The sequence below is a fragment of the Taudactylus pleione genome, unplaced genomic scaffold (assembly GCF_031769625.1).
Source record: "Taudactylus pleione unplaced genomic scaffold, aTauple2 ptg000685l, whole genome shotgun sequence".
Taxonomy (NCBI): Eukaryota; Metazoa; Chordata; class Amphibia; order Anura; family Myobatrachidae; genus Taudactylus; species Taudactylus pleione.
The window spans coordinates 3,793,332-3,811,665 of record NW_028285087.1 but is presented as its reverse complement, the minus strand read 5'-3'; the positions used below and the strand labels follow the sequence as shown (position 1 = coordinate 3,811,665).

The window sequence follows — 18,334 nt, the reverse complement described above, 5'->3', positions numbered from 1 at the left end:
AGAGGTATAACAAGGCAGTATGGTGGTAATGATGATGGAGGGTGTTGGGGAGTATAGAGAAAGGTATAATAGAACACTATGAGGGAAGCAGTATGTTGTAGTATACAGAGAGAGGTATAACAAGGCAGTATGGTGGTAACGATGATGGGGGGTGTTGGTGTGTACAGAGAGGTATAATTGAACACTATAAAGGAAGCAGTATGTTGTAGTGTACAGAGAGAGGTATAACAAGGCAGTATGGTGGTAATGATGATGGGGGTGTTGGGGTGTATAGAGAAAGGTATAATAGAATACTATGATGGAAGCAGTATGTTGTGTACAGAGAGAGGTATAACAAGGCAGTATGGTGGCAATGATGATGGGGGGTGTTGGGGTGTATAGGGAAAGGTATAATAGAACACTATGAGGGAAGCAGTATGTTGTGTACAGATAACAAGGCAGTATGGTGGTAATGATGATGGGGGGGTGTTGGGGTGTATAGAGAAAGGTATAATAGAACACTATGAGGGAAGCAGTATGTTGTAGTGTACAGATAACAAGCAGTATGGTGGTAATGATGATGGGGGGTGTTGGGGTGTATAGAGAAAGGTATAATAGAATACTATGATGGAAGCAGTATGTTGTGTACAGAGAGAGGTATAACAAGGCAGTATGGTGGTAATGATGTTGGAGGGTGTTGGGGTGTACAGAGAAAGGTATAATAGAACACTATGAGGGAAGCAGTATGTTGTAGTGTACAGAGAGAGGTATAACAAGGCAGTATGGTGGTAATGATGATGGGGGGGTGTTGGGGTGTACAGAGAAAGGTATAATAGAACACTATGAGGGAAACAGTATGTTGTAGTGTACAGAGAGAGGTATAACAAGGCAGTATGATGGTAATGATGATGGGGGGGTGTTGGGGTGTACAGAGAAAGGTATAATAGAGCACTATGAAGGAAGCAGTATGTTGTAGTGTACAGAGAGGTATAACAAGGCAGTATGGTGGTAATGATGATGGAGGGTGTTGGGGTGTATAGCGAAAGGTATAATAGAACACTATGAGGGAAGCAGTATGTTGTAGTGTACAGAGAGAGGTATAACAAGGCAGTATGGTGGTAATGATGATGGGGGTGTTGGGGTGTATAGAGAAAGGTATAATAGATCACTATGAGGGAAGCAGTATGTTGTAGTGTACAGATAACAAGGCAGTATGGTGGTATTGATGATGGGGGTGTTGGGGTGTATAGGGAAAGGTATAATAGAACACTATGAGGGAAGCAGTATGTTGTAGTGTACAGAGAGAGGTATAACAAGGCAGTATGGTGGTAATGATGATGGAGGGTGTTGGGGTGTACAGAGAAAGGTATAATAGAACTCTATGAGGGAAGCAGTATGTTGTAGTGTACAGAGAGAGGTATAACAAGGCAGTATGGTGGTAATGATGTTGGAGGGTGTTGGGGTGTACAGAGAAAGGTATAATAGAACACTATGAGGGAAGCAGTATGTTGTAGTGTACAGAGAGAGGTATAACAAGGCAGTATGGTGGTAATGATGATGGGGGGGTGTTGGCGTGTACAGAGAAAGGTATAATAGAACACTATGAGGGAAGCAGTATGTTGTAGTGTACAGAGAGGTATAACCAGGCAGTATGGTGGTAATGATGATGGAGGGTGTTGGGGTGTATAGCGAAAGGTATAATAGAACACTATGAGGGAAGCAGTATGTTGTAGTGTACAGAGAGAGGTATAACAAGGCAGTATGGTGGTAATGATGATGGAGGGGTGTTGGGGTGTATAGGGAAAGGTATAATAGAACACTATGAGGGAAGCAGTATGTTGCGGTGTTCAGAGAGAGGTATAACCAGGCAGTATGGTGGTAATGATGATGGAGGGGTGTTGGGGTGTATAGAGAAAGGTATAATAGAACACTATGAGTGAAGCAGTATGTTGTAGTTTACAGAGAGAGGTATAACAGGGCAGTATCATGGTAATGATGATGGGGGGTGTTGGGGTGTATAGAGAAAGGTATAATAGAACACTATGAGGGAAGCAGTATGTTGTAGTGTACAGAGAGAGGTATAACAAGGCAGTATGGTGGTAATGATGATGGAGGGTGTTGGGGAGTATAGAGAAAGGTATAATAGAACACTATGAGGGAAGCAGTATGTTGTAGTGTACAGAGAGAGGTATAACAAGGCAGTATGGTGGTAACGATGATGGGGGGTGTTGGTGTGTACAGAGAGGTATAATTGAACACTATAAAGGAAGCAGTATGTTGTAGTGTACAGAGAGAGGTATAACAAGGCAGTATGGTGGTAATGATGATGGGGGGTGTTGGGGTGTATAGAGAAAGGTATAATAGAATACTATGAGGGAAGCAGTATGTTGTGTACAGAGAGAGGTATAACAAGGCAGTATGGTGGCAATGATGATGGGGGGGTGTTGGGGTGTATAGGGAAAGGTATAATAGAACACTATGAGGGAAGCAGTATGTTGTGTACAGATAACAAGGCAGTATGGTGGTAATGATGATGGGGGGGTGTTGGGGTGTATAGAGAAAGGTATAATAGAACACTATGAGGGAAGCAGTATGTTGTAGTGTACAGATAACAAGGCAGTATGGTGGCAATAATGATGGGGGGGTTTTGGGGTGTATAGAGAGAGGTATAATAGAACACTATGAGGGAAGCAGTATGTTGTAGTGTACAGAGAGGTATAACAAGGCAGTATGGTGGTAATGATCATAGGGGGTGTTGGGGTGTGTAGAGAAAGGTATAATAGAACACTATGAGGGAAGCAGTATGTTGTAGTGTACAGAGAGAGGTATAGCCAGGCAGTATGGTGGTAATGATGATGGGGGGGTGTTGGGGTGTATAGGGAAAGGTATAATAGAACACTATGAGGGAAGCAGTATGTTGTAGTGTACAGAGAGAGGTATAACAAGGCAGTATGGTGGTAATGATGATGGGGGGTGTTGGGGTGTACAGAGAAAGGTATAATAGAACACTATGAGGGAAGCAGTATGTTGTAGTGTACAGAGAGAGGGATAACAAGGCAGTATGGTGGTAATGATGTTGGAGGGTGTTGGGGTGTACAGAGAAAGGTATAATAGAACACTATGAGGGAAGCAGTATGTTGTAGTGTACAGAGAGAGGTATAACAAGGCAGTATGGTGGTAATGATGATGGAGGGTGTTGGGGTGTATAGCGAAAGGTATAATAGAACACTATGAGGGAAGCAGTATGTTGTAGTGTACAGAGAGAGGTATAACAAGGCAGTATGGTGGTAATGATGATGGGGGTGTTGGGGTGTATAGAGAAAGGTATAATAGATCACTATGAGGGAAGCAGTATGTTGTAGTGTACAGATAACAAGGCAGTATGGTGGTAATGGTGATGGGGGTGTTGGGGTGTATAGGGAAAGGTATAATAGAACACTATGAGGGAAGCAGTATGTTGTAGTGTACAGAGAGAGGTATAACAAGGCAGTATGGTGGTAATGATGATGGGGGGTGTTGGGGTGTACAGAGAAAGGTATAATAGAACTCTATGAGGGAAGCAGTATGTTGTAGTGTACAGAGAGAGGTATAACAAGGCAGTATGGTGGTAATGATGTTGGAGGGTGTTGGGGTGTACAGAGAAAGGTATAATAGAACACTATGAGGGAAGCAGTATGTTGTAGTGTACAGAGAGAGGTATAACAAGGCAGTATGGTGGTAATGATGATGGGGGGGTGTTGGCGTGTACAGAGAAAGGTATAATAGAACACTATGAGGGAAGCAGTATGTTGTAGTGTACAGAGAGAGGTATAATAAAGGCAGTATGGTGGTAACGATGATGGGGGGTGTTGGGGTGTACAGAGAAAGGTATAATAGAACACTATGAAGGAAGCAGTATGTTGTAGTGTACAGAGAGGTATAATAAAGGCAGTATGGTGGTAACGATGATGGGGGGTGTTGGTGTGTACAGAGAGGTATAATTGAACACTATAAAGGAAGCAGTATGTTGTAGTGTACAGAGAGCGGTATAACAAGGCAGTATGGTGGTAATGCGGATGGGGGGTGTTGGGGTGTATAGAGAAAGGTATAATAGAGCACTATGAAGGAAGCAGTATGTTGTAGTGTACAGAGAGGTATAAAAAGGCAGTATGGTGGTAACGATGATGGAGGGTGTTGGGGTGTATAGCGAAAGGTATAATAGAACACTATGAGGGAAGCAGTATGTTGTAGTGTACAGAGAGAGGTATAAAAATGCAGTATGGTGGTAATGATGATGGGGGGTGTTGGGGTGTACAGAGAAAGGTATAATAGAACACTATGAGGGAAGCAGTATGTTGCGGTGTTCAGAGAGAGGTATAACCAGGCAGTATGGTGGTAATGATGATGGAGGGTGTTGGGGAGTATAGAGAAAGGTATAATAGAACACTATGAGGGAAGCAGTATGTTGTAGTATACAGAGAGAGGTATAACAAGGCAGTATGGTGGTAACGATGATGGAGGGTGTTGGTGTGTACAGAGAGGTATAATTGAACACTATAAAGGAAGCAGTATGTTGTAGTGTACAGAGAGAGGTATAACAAGGCAGTATGGTGGTAATGATGATGGGGGGTGTTGGGGTGTATAGAGAAAGGTATAATAGAATACTATGAGGGAAGCAGTATGTTGTGTACAGAGAGAGGTATAACAAGGCAGTATGGTGGTAATGAGGATGGGGGGTGTTGGGGTGTATAGAGAAAGGTATAATAGAACACTATGAGGGAAGCAGTATGTTGTAGTGTACAGATAACAAGGCAGTATGGTGGCAATGATGATGGGGGGGTGTTGGGGTGTATAGAGAAAGGTATAATAGAACACTATGAGGGAAGCAGTATGTTGTAGTGTACAGATAACAAGGCAGTATGGTGGCAATGATGATGGGGGGGTGTTGGGGTGTGTAGAGAAAGGTATAATAGAACACTATGAGGGAAGCAGTATGTTGTAGTGTACAGAGAGAGGTATAACCAGGCAGTATGGTGGTAATGATGATGGGGGGGTGTTGGGGTGTATAGGGAAAGGTATAATAGAACACTATGAGGGAAGCAGTATGTTGTAGTGTACAGAGAGAGGTATAACAAGGCAGTATGGTGGTAATGATGATGGGGGGTGTTGGGGTGTATAGAGAAAGGTATAATAGAACACTATGGAGGAAGCAGTATGTTGTAGTGTACAGAGAGAGGTATAACCAGGCAGTATGGTGGTAATGATGATGGGGGGTGTTGGGGTGTACAGAGAAAGGTATAATAGAACACTATGAGGGAAGCAGTATGTTGTAGTGTACAGAGAGAGGTATAACAAGGCAGTATGGTGGTAATGATGTTGGAGGGTGTTGGGGTGTACAGAGAGAGGTATAATAGAACACTATGAGGGAAGCAGTATGTTGTAGTGTACAGAGAGAGGTATAACAAGGCAGTATGGTGGTAATGATGATGGGGGGGTGTTGGGGTGTACAGAGAAAGGTATAATAGAACACTATGAGGGAAGCAGTATGTTGTAGTGTACAGAGAGAGGTATAACAAGGCAGTATGGTGGTAATGATGATGGGGGGGTGTTGGGGTGTACAGAGAAAGGTATAATAGAGCACTATGAAGGAAGCAGTATGTTGTAGTGTACAGAGAGGTATAACAAGGCAGTATGGTGGTAATGATGATGGAGGGTGTTGGGGTGTATAGCGAAAGGTATAATAGAACACTATGAGGGAAGCAGTATGTTGTAGTGTACAGAGAGAGGTATAACAAGGCAGTATGGTGGTAATGATGATGGGGGTGTTGGGGTGTGTAGAGAAAGGTATTATAGATCACTATGAGGGAAGCAGTATGTTGTAGTGTACAGATAACAAGGCAGTATGGTGGTAATGATGATGGGGGTGTTGGGGTGTATAGGGAAAGGTATAATAGAACACTATGAGGGAAGCAGTATGTTGTAGTGTACAGAGAGAGGTATAACAAGGCAGTATGGTGGTAATGATGATGGGGGGTGTTGGGGTGTACAGAGAAAGGTATAATAGAACTCTATGAGGGAAGCAGTATGTTGTAGTGTACAGAGAGAGGTATAACAAGGCAGTATGGTGGTAATGATGTTGGAGGGTGTTGGGGTGTACAGAGAAAGGTATAATAGAACACTATGAGGGAAGCAGTATGTTGTAGTGTACAGAGAGAGGTATAACAAGGCAGTATGGTGGTAATGATGATGGGGGGGTGTTGGCGTGTACAGAGAAAGGTATAATAGAACACTATGAGGGAAGCAGTATGTTGTAGTGTACAGAGAGGTATAACCAGGCAGTATGGTGGTAATGATGATGGAGGGTGTTGGGGTGTATAGCGAAAGGTATAATAGAACACTATGAGGGAAGCAGTATGTTGTAGTGTACAGAGAGAGGTATAACAAGGCAGTATAGTGGTAATGATGATGGAGGGGTGTTGGGGTGTATAGGGAAAGGTATAATAGAACACTATGAGGGAAGCAGTATGTTGCGGTGTTCAGAGAGAGGTATAACCAGGCAGTATGGTGGTAATGATGATGGAGGGGTGTTGGGGTGTATAGAGAAAGGTATAATAGAACACTATGAGGGAAGCAGTATGTTGTAGTTTACAGAGAGAGGTATAACAAGGCAGTATCATGGTAATGATGATGGGGGGTGTTGGGGTGTATAGAGAAAGGTATAATAGAACACTATGAGGGAAGCAGTATGTTGTAGTGTACAGAGAGAGGTATAACAAGGCAGTATGGTGGTAATGATGATGGGGGGGTGTTGGGGTGTATAGAGAAAGGTATAATAGAACACTATGAGGGAAGCAGTATGTTGCGGTGTTCAGAGAGAGGTATAACCAGGCAGTATGGTGGTAATGATGATGGAGGGTGTTGGGGTGTATAGAGAAAGGTATAATAGAACACTATGAGGGAAGCAGTATGTTGTAGTTTACAGAGAGAGGTATAACAAGGCAGTATGGTGGTAATGATGATGGGGGGTGTTGGGGTGTACAGAGAAAGGTATAATAGAGCACTATGAGGGAAGCAGTATGTTGCGGTGTTCAGAGAGAGGTATAACCAGGCAGTATGGTGGTAATGATGATGGGGGGTGTTGGGGTGTACAGAGAAAGGTATAATAGAACACTATGAGGGAAGCAGTATGTTGTAGTGTACAGAGAGAGGTATAACAAGGCAGTATGGTGGTAATGATGATGGAGGGGTGTTGGGGTGTATAGGGAAAGGTATAATAGAACACTATGAGGGAAGCAGTATGTTGCGGTGTTCAGAGAGAGGTCTAACCAGGCAGTATGGTGGTAATGATGATGGAGGGGTGTTGGGGTGTATAGAGAAAGGTATAATAGAACACTATGTGGGAAGCAGTATGTTGTAGTTTACAGAGAGAGGTATAACAAGGCAGTATCATGGTAATGATGATGGGGGGTGTTGGGGTGTATAGAGAAAGGTATAATAGAACACTATGAGGGAAGCAGTATGTTGTAGTGTACAGAGAGAGGTATAACAAGGCAGTATGGTGGTAATGATGATGGGGGGGTGTTGGGGTGGATAGCGAAAGGTATAATAGAACACTATGAGGGAAGCAGTATGTTGTAGTGTACAGAGAGAGGTATAACAAGGCAGTATGGTGGTAATGATGATGGGGGGGTGTTGGGGTGTATAGAGAAAGGTATAATAGAACACTATGAGGGAAGCAGTATGTTGCGGTGTTCAGAGAGAGGTATAACCAGGCAGTATGGTGGTAATGATGATGGAGGGTGTTGGGGTGTATAGAGAAAGGTATAATAGAACACTATGAGGGAAGCAGTATGTTGTAGTTTACAGAGAGAGGTATAACAAGGCAGTATGGTGGTAATGATGATGGGGGGTGTTGGGGTGTACAGAGAAAGGTATAATAGAGCACTATGAGGGAAGCAGTATGTTGCGGTGTTCAGAGAGAGGTATAACCAGGCAGTATGGTGGTAATGATGATGGGGGGTGTTGGGGTGTACAGAGAAAGGTATAATAGAGCACTATGAGGGAAGCAGTATGTTGCGGTGTTCAGAGAGAGGTATAACCAGGCAGTATGGTGGTAATGATGATGGGGGGGTGTTGGAGTGTATAGAGAAAGGTATAATAGAACACTATGAGGGAAGCAGTATGTTGTAGTTTACATAGAGAGGTATAACAAGGCAGTATGGTGGTAATGATGATGGAGGGTGTTGGGGTGTATAGAGAAAGGTATAATAGAACACTATGAGGGAAGCAGTATGTTGTAGTATACAGAGAGAGGTATAACAAGGCAGTATGGTGGTAATGATGATGGAGGGTGTTGGTGTGTACAGAGAGGTATAATTGAACACTATAAAGGAAGCAGTATGTTGTAGTGTACAGAGAGAGGTATAACAAGGCAGTATGGTGGTAATGATGATGGGGGGTGTTGGGGTGTATAGAGAAAGGTATAATAGAATACTATGAGGGAAGCAGTATGTTGTGTACAGAGAGAGGTATAACAAGGCAGTATGGTGGTAATGAGGATGGGGGGTGTTGGGGTGTATAGGGAAAGGTATAATAGAACACTATGAGGGAAGCAGTATGTTGTGTACAGATAACAAGGCAGTATGGTGGTAATGATGATGGGGGGGTGTTGGGGTGTATAGAGAAAGGTATAATAGAACACTATGAGGGAAGCAGTATGTTGTAGTGTACAGAGAGAGGTATAACAAGGCAGTATGGTGGTAATGATGATGGAGGGTGTTGGGGTGTATAGCGAAAGGTATAATAGAACACTATGAGGGAAGCAGTATGTTGTAGTGTACAGAGAGAGGTATAACAAGGCAGTATGGTGGTAATGATGATGGGGGTGTTGGGGTGTGTAGAGAAAGGTATAATAGATCACTATGAGGGAAGCAGTATGTTGTAGTGTACAGATAACAAGGCAGTATGGTGGTAATGATGATGGGGGTGTTGGGGTGTATAGGGAAAGGTATAATAGAACACTATGAGGGAAGCAGTATGTTGTAGTGTACAGAGAGAGGTATAACAAGGCAGTATGGTGGTAATGATGATGGGGGGTGTTGGGGTGTACAGAGAAAGGTATAATAGAACTCTATGAGGGAAGCAGTATGTTGTAGTGTACAGAGAGAGGTATAACAAGGCAGTATGGTGGTAATGATGTTGGAGGGTGTTGGGGTGTACAGAGAAAGGTATAATAGAACACTATGAGGGAAGCAGTATGTTGTAGTGTACAGAGAGAGGTATAACAAGGCAGTATGGTGGTAATGATGATGGGGGGGTGTTGGCGTGTACAGAGAAAGGTATAATAGAACACTATGAGGGAAGCAGTATGTTGTAGTGTACAGAGAGGTATAACCAGGCAGTATGGTGGTAATGATGATGGAGGGTGTTGGGGTGTATAGCGAAAGGTATAATAGAACACTATGAGGGAAGCAGTATGTTGTAGTGTACAGAGAGAGGTATAACAAGGCAGTATAGTGGTAATGATGATGGAGGGGTGTTGGGGTGTATAGGGAAAGGTATAATAGAACACTATGAGGGAAGCAGTATGTTGCGGTGTTCAGAGAGAGGTATAACCAGGCAGTATGGTGGTAATGATGATGGAGGGGTGTTGGGGTGTATAGAGAAAGGTATAATAGAACACTCTGAGGGAAGCAGTATGTTGTAGTTTACAGAGAGAGGTATAACAAGGCAGTATCATGGTAATGATGATGGGGGTGTTGGGGTGTATAGAGAAAGGTATAATAGAACACTATGAGGGAATCAGTATGTTGTAGTGTACAGAGAGAGGTATAACAAGGCAGTATGGTGGTAATGATGATGGGGGGGTGTTGGGGTGGATAGCGAAAGGTATAATAGAACACTATGAGGGAAGCAGTATGTTGTAGTGTACAGAGAGAGGTATAACAAGGCAGTATGGTGGTAATGATGATGGGGGGGTGTTGGGGTGTATAGAGAAAGGTATAATAGAACACTATGAGGGAAGCAGTATGTTGCGGTGTTCAGAGAGAGGTATAACCAGGCAGTATGGTGGTAATGATGATGGAGGGTGTTGGGGTGTATAGAGAAAGGTATAATAGAACACTATGAGGGAAGCAGTATGTTGTAGTTTACAGAGAGAGGTATAACAAGGCAGTATGGTGGTAATGATGATGGGGGGTGTTGGGGTGTACAGAGAAAGGTATAATAGAGCACAATGAGGGAAGCAGTATGTTGCGGTGTTCAGAGAGAGGTATAACCAGGCAGTATGATGGTAATGATGATGGGGGGTGTTGGGGTGTACAGAGAAAGGTATAATAGAACACTATGAGGGAAGCAGTATGTTGTAGTGTACAGAGAGAGGTATAACAAGGCAGTATGGTGGTAATGATGATGGAGGGGTGTTGGGGTGTATAGGGAAAGGTATAATAGAACACTATGAGGGAAGCAGTATGTTGCGGTGTTCAGAGAGAGGTATAACCAGGCAGTATGGTGGTAATGATGATGGAGGGGTGTTGGGGTGTATAGAGAAAGGTATAATAGAACACTATGAGGGAAGCAGTATGTTGTAGTTTACAGAGAGAGGTATAACAAGGCAGTATCATGCAAATGATGATGGGGGGTGTTGGGGTGTATAGAGAAAGGTATAATAGAACACTATGAGGGAAGCAGTATATTGTAGTGTACAGAGAGAGGTATAACAAGGCAGTATGGTGGTAATGATGATGGGGGGGTGTTGGGGTGGATAGCGAAAGGTATAATAGAACACTATGAGGGAAGCAGTATGTTGTAGTGTACAGAGAGAGGTATAACAAGGCAGTATGGTGGTAATGATGATGGGGGGGTGTTGGGGTGTATAGAGAAAGGTATAATAGAACACTATGAGGGAAGCAGTATGTTGCGGTGTTCAGAGAGAGGTATAACCAGGCAGTATGGTGGTAATGATGATGGAGGGTGTTGGGGTGTATAGAGATAGGTATAATAGAACACTATGAGGGAAGCAGTATGTTGTAGTTTACAGAGAGAGGTATAACAAGGCAGTATGGTGGTAATGATGATGGGGGGTGTTGGGGTGTACAGAGAAAGGTATAATAGAGCACTATGAGGGAAGCAGTATGTTGCGGTGTTCAGAGAGAGGTATAACCAGGCAGTATGGTGGTAATGATGATGGGGGGTGTTGGGGTGTACAGAGAAAGGTATAATAGAACACTATGAGGGAAGCAGTATGTTGTAGTTTACATAGAGAGGTATAACAAGGCAGTATGGTGGTAATGATGATGGAGGGTGTTGGGGTGTATAGAGAAAGGTATAATAGAACACTATGAGGGATTGTAGTATACAGAGAGAGGTATAACAAGGCAGTATGGTGGTAATGATGATGGAGGGTGTTGGTGTGTACAGAGAGGTATAATTGAACACTATAAAGGAAGCAGTATGTTGTAGTGTACAGAGAGAGGTATAACAAGGCAGTATGGTGGTAATGATGATGGGGGGTGTTGGGGTGTATAGAGAAAGGTATAATAGAATACTATGAGGGAAGCAGTATGTTGTGTACAGAGAGAGGTATAACAAGGCAGTATGGTGGTAATGAGGATGGGGGGTGTTGGGGTGTATAGGGAAAGGTATAATAGAACACTATGAGGGAAGCAGTATGTTGTGTACAGATAACAAGGCAGTATGGTGGTAATGATGATGGGGGGGTGTTGGGGTGTATAGAGAAAGGTATAATAGAACACTATGAGGGAAGCAGTATGTTGTAGTGTACAGATAACAAGGCAGTATGGTGGCAATGATGATGGGGGTGTTGGGGTGTGTAGAGAAAGGTATAATAGAACACTATGAGGGAAGCAGTATGTTGTAGTGTACAGAGAGAGGTATAACCAGGCAGTATGGTGGTAATGATGATGGGGGGGTGTTGGGGTGTATAGAGAAAGGTATAATAGAACTCTATGAGGGAAGCAGTATGTTGTAGTGTACAGAGAGAGGTATAACAAGGCAGTATGGTGGTAATGATGTTGGAGGGTGTTGGGGTGTACAGAGAAAGGTATAATAGAACACTATGAGGGAAGCAGTATGTTGTAGTGTACAGAGAGAGGTATAACAAGGCAGTATGGTGGTAATGATGATGGGGGGGTGTTGGCGTGTACAGAGAAAGGTATAATAGAACACTATGAGGGAAGCAGTATGTTGTAGTGTACAGAGAGGTATAACCAGGCAGTATGGTGGTAATGATGATGGAGGGTGTTGGGGTATATAGCGAAAGGTATAATAGAACACTATGAGGGAAGCAGTATGTTGTAGTGTACAGAGAGAGGTATAACAAGGCAGTATGGTGGTAATGATGATGGAGGGGTGTTGGGGTGTATAGGGAAAGGTATAATAGAACACTATGAGGGAAGCAGTATGTTGCGGTGTTCAGAGAGAGGTATAACCAGGCAGTATGGTGGTAATGATGATGGAGGGGTGTTGGGGTGTATAGAGAAAGGTATAATAGAACACTATGAGGGAAGCAGTATGTTGTAGTTTACAGAGAGAGGTATAACAAGGCAGTATCATGGTAATGATGATGGGGGGTGTTGGGGTGTATAGAGAAAGGTATAATAGAACACTATGAGGGAAGCAGTATGTTGTAGTGTACAGAGAGAGGTATAACAAGGCAGTATGGTGGTAATGATGATGGAGGGTGTTGGGGAGTATAGAGAAAGGTATAATAGAACACTATGAGGGAAGCAGTATGTTGTAGTATACAGAGAGAGGTATAACAAGGCAGTATGGTGGTAACGATGATGGGGGGTGTTGGTGTGTACAGAGAGGTATAATTGAACACTATAAAGGAAGCAGTATGTTGTAGTGTACAGAGAGAGGTATAACAAGGCAGTATGGTGGTAATGATGATGGGGGGTGTTGGGGTGTATAGAGAAAGGTATAATAGAATACTATGATGGAAGCAGTATGTTGTGTACAGAGAGAGGTATAACAAGGCAGTATGGTGGCAATGATGATGGGGGGTGTTGGGGTGTATAGGGAAAGGTATAATAGAACACTATGAGGGAAGCAGTATGTTGTGTACAGATAACAAGGCAGTATGGTGGTAATGATGATGGGGGGGTGTTGGGGTGTATAGAGAAAGGTATAATAGAACACTATGAGGGAAGCAGTATGTTGTAGTGTACAGATAACAAGGCAGTATGGTGGCAATGATGATGGGGGGGTTTTGGGGTGTATAGAGAGAGGTATAATAGAACACTATGAGGGAAGCAGTATGTTGTAGTGTACAGAGAGGTATAACAAGGCTGTATGGTGGTAATGATCATAGGGGGTGTTGGGGTGTGTAGAGAAAGGTATAATAGAACACTATGAGGGAAGCAGTATGTTGTAGTGTACAGAGAGAGGTATAAGAAGGCAGTATGGTGGTAATGATGTTGGAGGGTGTTGGGGTGTACAGAGAAAGGTATAATAGAACACTATGAGGGAAGCAGTATGTTGTAGTGTACAGAGAGAGGGATAACAAGGCAGTATGGTGGTAATGATGATGGGGGGTGTTGGGGTGTATAGAGAAAGGTATAATAGAACACTATGGAGGAAGCAGTATGTTGTAGTGTACAGAGAGAGGTATAACCAGGCAGTATGGTGGTAATGATGATGGGGGGTATTGGGGTGTACAGAGAAAGGTATAATAGAACACTATGAGGGAAGCAGTATGTTGTAGTGTAGAGAGAGAGGTATAACAAGGCAGTATGGTGGTAATGATGTTGGAGGGTGTTGGGGTGTACAGAGAAAGGTATAATAGAACACTATGAGGGAAGCAGTATGTTGTAGTGTACAGAGAGAGGTATAACAAGGCAGTATGGTGGTAATGATGATGGGGGGGTGTTGGGGTGTACAGAGAAAGGTATAATAGAACACTATGAGGGAAGCAGTATGTTGTAGTGTACAGAGAGAGGTATAACAAGGCAGTATGGTGGTAATGATGATGGGGGGGTGTTGGGGTGTACAGAGAAAGGTATAATAGAGCACTATGAAGGAAGCAGTATGTTGTAGTGTACAGAGAGGTATAACAAGGCAGTATGGTGGTAATGATGATGGAGGGTGTTGGGGTGTATAGCGAAAGGTATAATAGAACACTATGAGGGAAGCAGTATGTTGTAGTGTACAGAGAGAGGTATAACAAGGCAGTATGGTGGTAATGATGATGGGGGTGTTGGGGTGTATAGAGAAAGGTATAATAGATCACTATGAGGGAAGCAGTATGTTGTAGTGTACAGATAACAAGGCAGTATGGTGGTAATGATGATGGGGGTGTTGGGGTGTATAGGGAAAGGTATAATAGAACACTATGAGGGAAGCAGTATGTTGTAGTGTACAGAGAGAGGTATAACAAGGCAGTATGGTGGTAATGATGATGGAGGGTGTTGGGGTGTACAGAGAAAGGTATAATAGAACTCTATGAGGGAAGCAGTATGTTGTAGTGTACAGAGAGAGGTATAACAAGGCAGTATGGTGGTAATGATGTTGGAGGGTGTTGGGGTGTACAGAGAAAGGTATAATAGAACACTATGAGGGAAGCAGTATGTTGTAGTGTACAGAGAGAGGTATAACAAGGCAGTATGGTGGTAATGATGATGGGGGGGTGTTGGCGTGTACAGAGAAAGGTATAATAGAACACTATGAGGGAAGCAGTATGTTGTAGTGTACAGAGAGGTATAACCAGGCAGTATGGTGGTAATGATGATGGAGGGTGTTGGGGTGTATAGCGAAAGGTATAATAGAACACTATGAGGGAAGCAGTATGTTGTAGTGTACAGAGAGAGGTATAACAAGGCAGTATGGTGGTAATGATGATGGAGGGGTGTTGGGGTGTATAGGGAAAGGTATAATAGAACACTATGAGGGAAGCAGTATGTTGCGGTGTTCAGAGAGAGGTATAACCAGGCAGTATGGTGGTAATGATGATGGAGGGGTGTTGGGGTGTATAGAGAAAGGTATAATAGAACACTATGAGGGAAGCAGTATGTTGTAGTTTACAGAGAGAGGTATAACAGGGCAGTATCATGGTAATGATGATGGGGGGTGTTGGGGTGTATAGAGAAAGGTATAATAGAACACTATGAGGGAAGCAGTATGTTGTAGTGTACAGAGAGAGGTATAACAAGGCAGTATGGTGGTAATGATGATGGAGGGTGTTGGGGAGTATAGAGAAAGGTATAATAGAACACTATGAGGGAAGCAGTATGTTGTAGTGTACAGAGAGAGGTATAACAAGGCAGTATGGTGGTAACGATGATGGGGGGTGTTGGTGTGTACAGAGAGGTATAATTGAACACTATAAAGGAAGCAGTATGTTGTAGTGTACAGAGAGAGGTATAACAAGGCAGTATGGTGGTAATGATGATGGGGGGTGTTGGGGTGTATAGAGAAAGGTATAATAGAATACTATGAGGGAAGCAGTATGTTGTGTACAGAGAGAGGTATAACAAGGCAGTATGGTGGCAATGATGATGGGGGGGTGTTGGGGTGTATAGGGAAAGGTATAATAGAACACTATGAGGGAAGCAGTATGTTGTGTACAGATAACAAGGCAGTATGGTGGTAATGATGATGGGGGGGTGTTGGGGTGTATAGAGAAAGGTATAATAGAACACTATGAGGGAAGCAGTATGTTGTAGTGTACAGATAACAAGGCAGTATGGTGGCAATGATGATGGGGGGGTTTTGGGGTGTATAGAGAGAGGTATAATAGAACACTATGAGGGAAGCAGTATGTTGTAGTGTACAGAGAGGTATAACAAGGCAGTATGGTGGTAATGATCATAGGGGGTGTTGGGGTGTGTAGAGAAAGGTATAATAGAACACTATGAGGGAAGCAGTATGTTGTAGTGTACAGAGAGAGGTATAACCAGGCAGTATGGTGGTAATGATGATGGGGGGGTGTTGGGGTGTATAGGGAAAGGTATAATAGAACACTATGAGGGAAGCAGTATGTTGTAGTGTACAGAGAGAGGTATAACAAGGCAGTATGGTGGTAATGATGATGGGGGGTGTTGGGGTGTACAGAGAAAGGTATAATAGAACACTATGAGGGAAGCAGTATGTTGTAGTGTACAGAGAGAGGGATAACAAGGCAGTATGGTGGTAATGATGTTGGAGGGTTTTGGGGTGTACAGAGAAAGGTATAATAGAACACTATGAGGGAAGCAGTATGTTGTAGTGTACAGAGAGAGGTATAACAAGGCAGTATGGTGGTAATGATGATGGAGGGTGTTGGGGTGTATAGCGAAAGGTATAATAGAACACTATGAGGGAAGCAGTATGTTGTAGTGTACAGACAGAGGTATAACAAGGCAGTATGGTGGTAATGATGATGGGGGTGTTGGGGTGTATAGAGAAAGGTATAATAGATCACTATGAGGGAAGCAGTATGTTGTAGTGTACAGATAACAAGGCAGTATGGTGGTAATGATGATGGGGGTGTTGGGGTGTATAGGGAAAGGTATAATAGAACACTATGAGGGAAGCAGTATGTTGTAGTGTACAGAGAGAGGTATAACAAGGCAGTATGGTGGTAATGATGATGGGGGGTGTTGGGGTGTACAGAGAAAGGTATAATAGAACTCTATGAGGGAAGCAGTATGTTGTAGTGTACAGAGAGAGGTATAACAAGGCAGTATGGTGGTAATGATGTTGGAGGGTGTTGGGGTGTACAGAGAAAGGTATAATAGAACACTATGAGGGAAGCAGTATGTTGTAGTGTACAGAGAGAGGTATAACAAGGCAGTATGGTGGTAATGATGATGGGGGGGTGTTGGCGTGTACAGAGAAAGGTATAATAGAACACTATGAGGGAAGCAGTATGTTGTAGTGTACAGAGAGGTATAACCAGGCAGTATGGTGGTAATGATGATGGAGGGTGTTGGGGTGTATAGCGAAAGGTATAATAGAACACTATGAGGGAAGCAGTATGTTGTAGTGTACAGAGAGAGGTATAACAAGGCAGTATGGTGGTAATGATGATGGAGGGGTGTTGGGGTGTATAGGGAAAGGTATAATAGAACACTATGAGGGAAGCAGTATGTTGCGGTGTTCAGAGAGAGGTATAACCAGGCAGTATGGTGGTAATGATGATGGAGGGGTGTTGGGGTGTATAGAGAAAGGTATAATAGAACACTATGAGGGAAGCAGTATGTTGTAGTTTACAGAGAGAGGTATAACAAGGCAGTATCATGGTAATGATGATGGGGGGTGTTGGGGTGTATAGAGAAAGGTATAATAGAACACTATGAGGGAAGCAGTATGTTGTAGTGTACAGAGAGAGGTATAACAAGGCAGTATGGTGGTAATGATGATGGGGGGTGTTGGGGTGGATAGCGAAAGGTATAATAGAACACTATGAGGGAAGCAGTATGTTGTAGTGTACAGAGAGAGGTATAACAAGGCAGTATGGTGGTAATGATGATGGGGGGGTGTTGGGGTGTATAGAGAAAGGTATAATAGAACACTATGAGGGAAGCAGTATGTTGCGGTGTTCAGAGAGAGGTATAACCAGGCAGTATGGTGGTAATGATGATGGAGGGTGTTGGGGTGTATAGAGAAAGGTATAATAGAACACTATGAGGGAAGCAGTATGTTGTAGTTTACAGAGAGAGGTATAACAAGGCAGTATGGTGGTAATGATGATGGGGGGTGTTGGGGTGTACAGAGAAAGGTATAATAGAGCACTATGAGGGAAGCAGTATGTTGCGGTGTTCAGAGAGAGGTATAACCAGGCAGTATGGTGGTAATGATGATGGGGGGTGTTGGGGTGTACAGAGAAAGGTATAATAGAACACTATGAGGGAAGCAGTATGTTGTAGTGTACAGAGAGAGGTATAACAAGGCAGTATGGTGGTAATGATGATGGAGGGGTGTTGGGGTGTATAGGGAAAGGTATAATAGAACACTATGAGGGAAGCAGTATGTTGCGGTGTTCAGAGAGAGGTATAACCAGGCAGTATGGTGGTAATGATGATGGAGGGGTGTTGGGGTGTATAGAGAAAGGTATAATAGAACACTATGAGGGAAGCAGTATGTTGTAGTTTACAGAGAGAGGTATAACAAGGCAGTATCATGGTAATGATGATGGGGGGTGTTGGGGTGTATAGAGAAAGGTATAATAGAACACTATGAGGGAAGCAGTATGTTGTAGTGTACAGAGAGAGGTATAACAAGGCAGTATGGTGGTAATGATGATGGGGGGGTGTTGGGGTGGATAGCGAAAGGTATAATAGAACACTATGAGGGAAGCAGTATGTTGTAGTGTACAGAGAGAGGTATAACAAGGCAGTATGGTGGTAATGATGATGGGGGGGTGTTGGGGTGTATA

At 43.3% G+C, this 18,334-nt stretch overlaps 1 protein-coding gene across 3 annotated transcripts in view; it reads left to right on the top strand.

The window, feature by feature from the left end:
* LOC148477867 (uncharacterized) overlaps positions 1-18,334 on the top strand; it is a 110,538-nt gene that overhangs the window by 88,685 nt on the left and 3,519 nt on the right. The gene's annotated exons all lie outside the window — the stretch shown is intronic.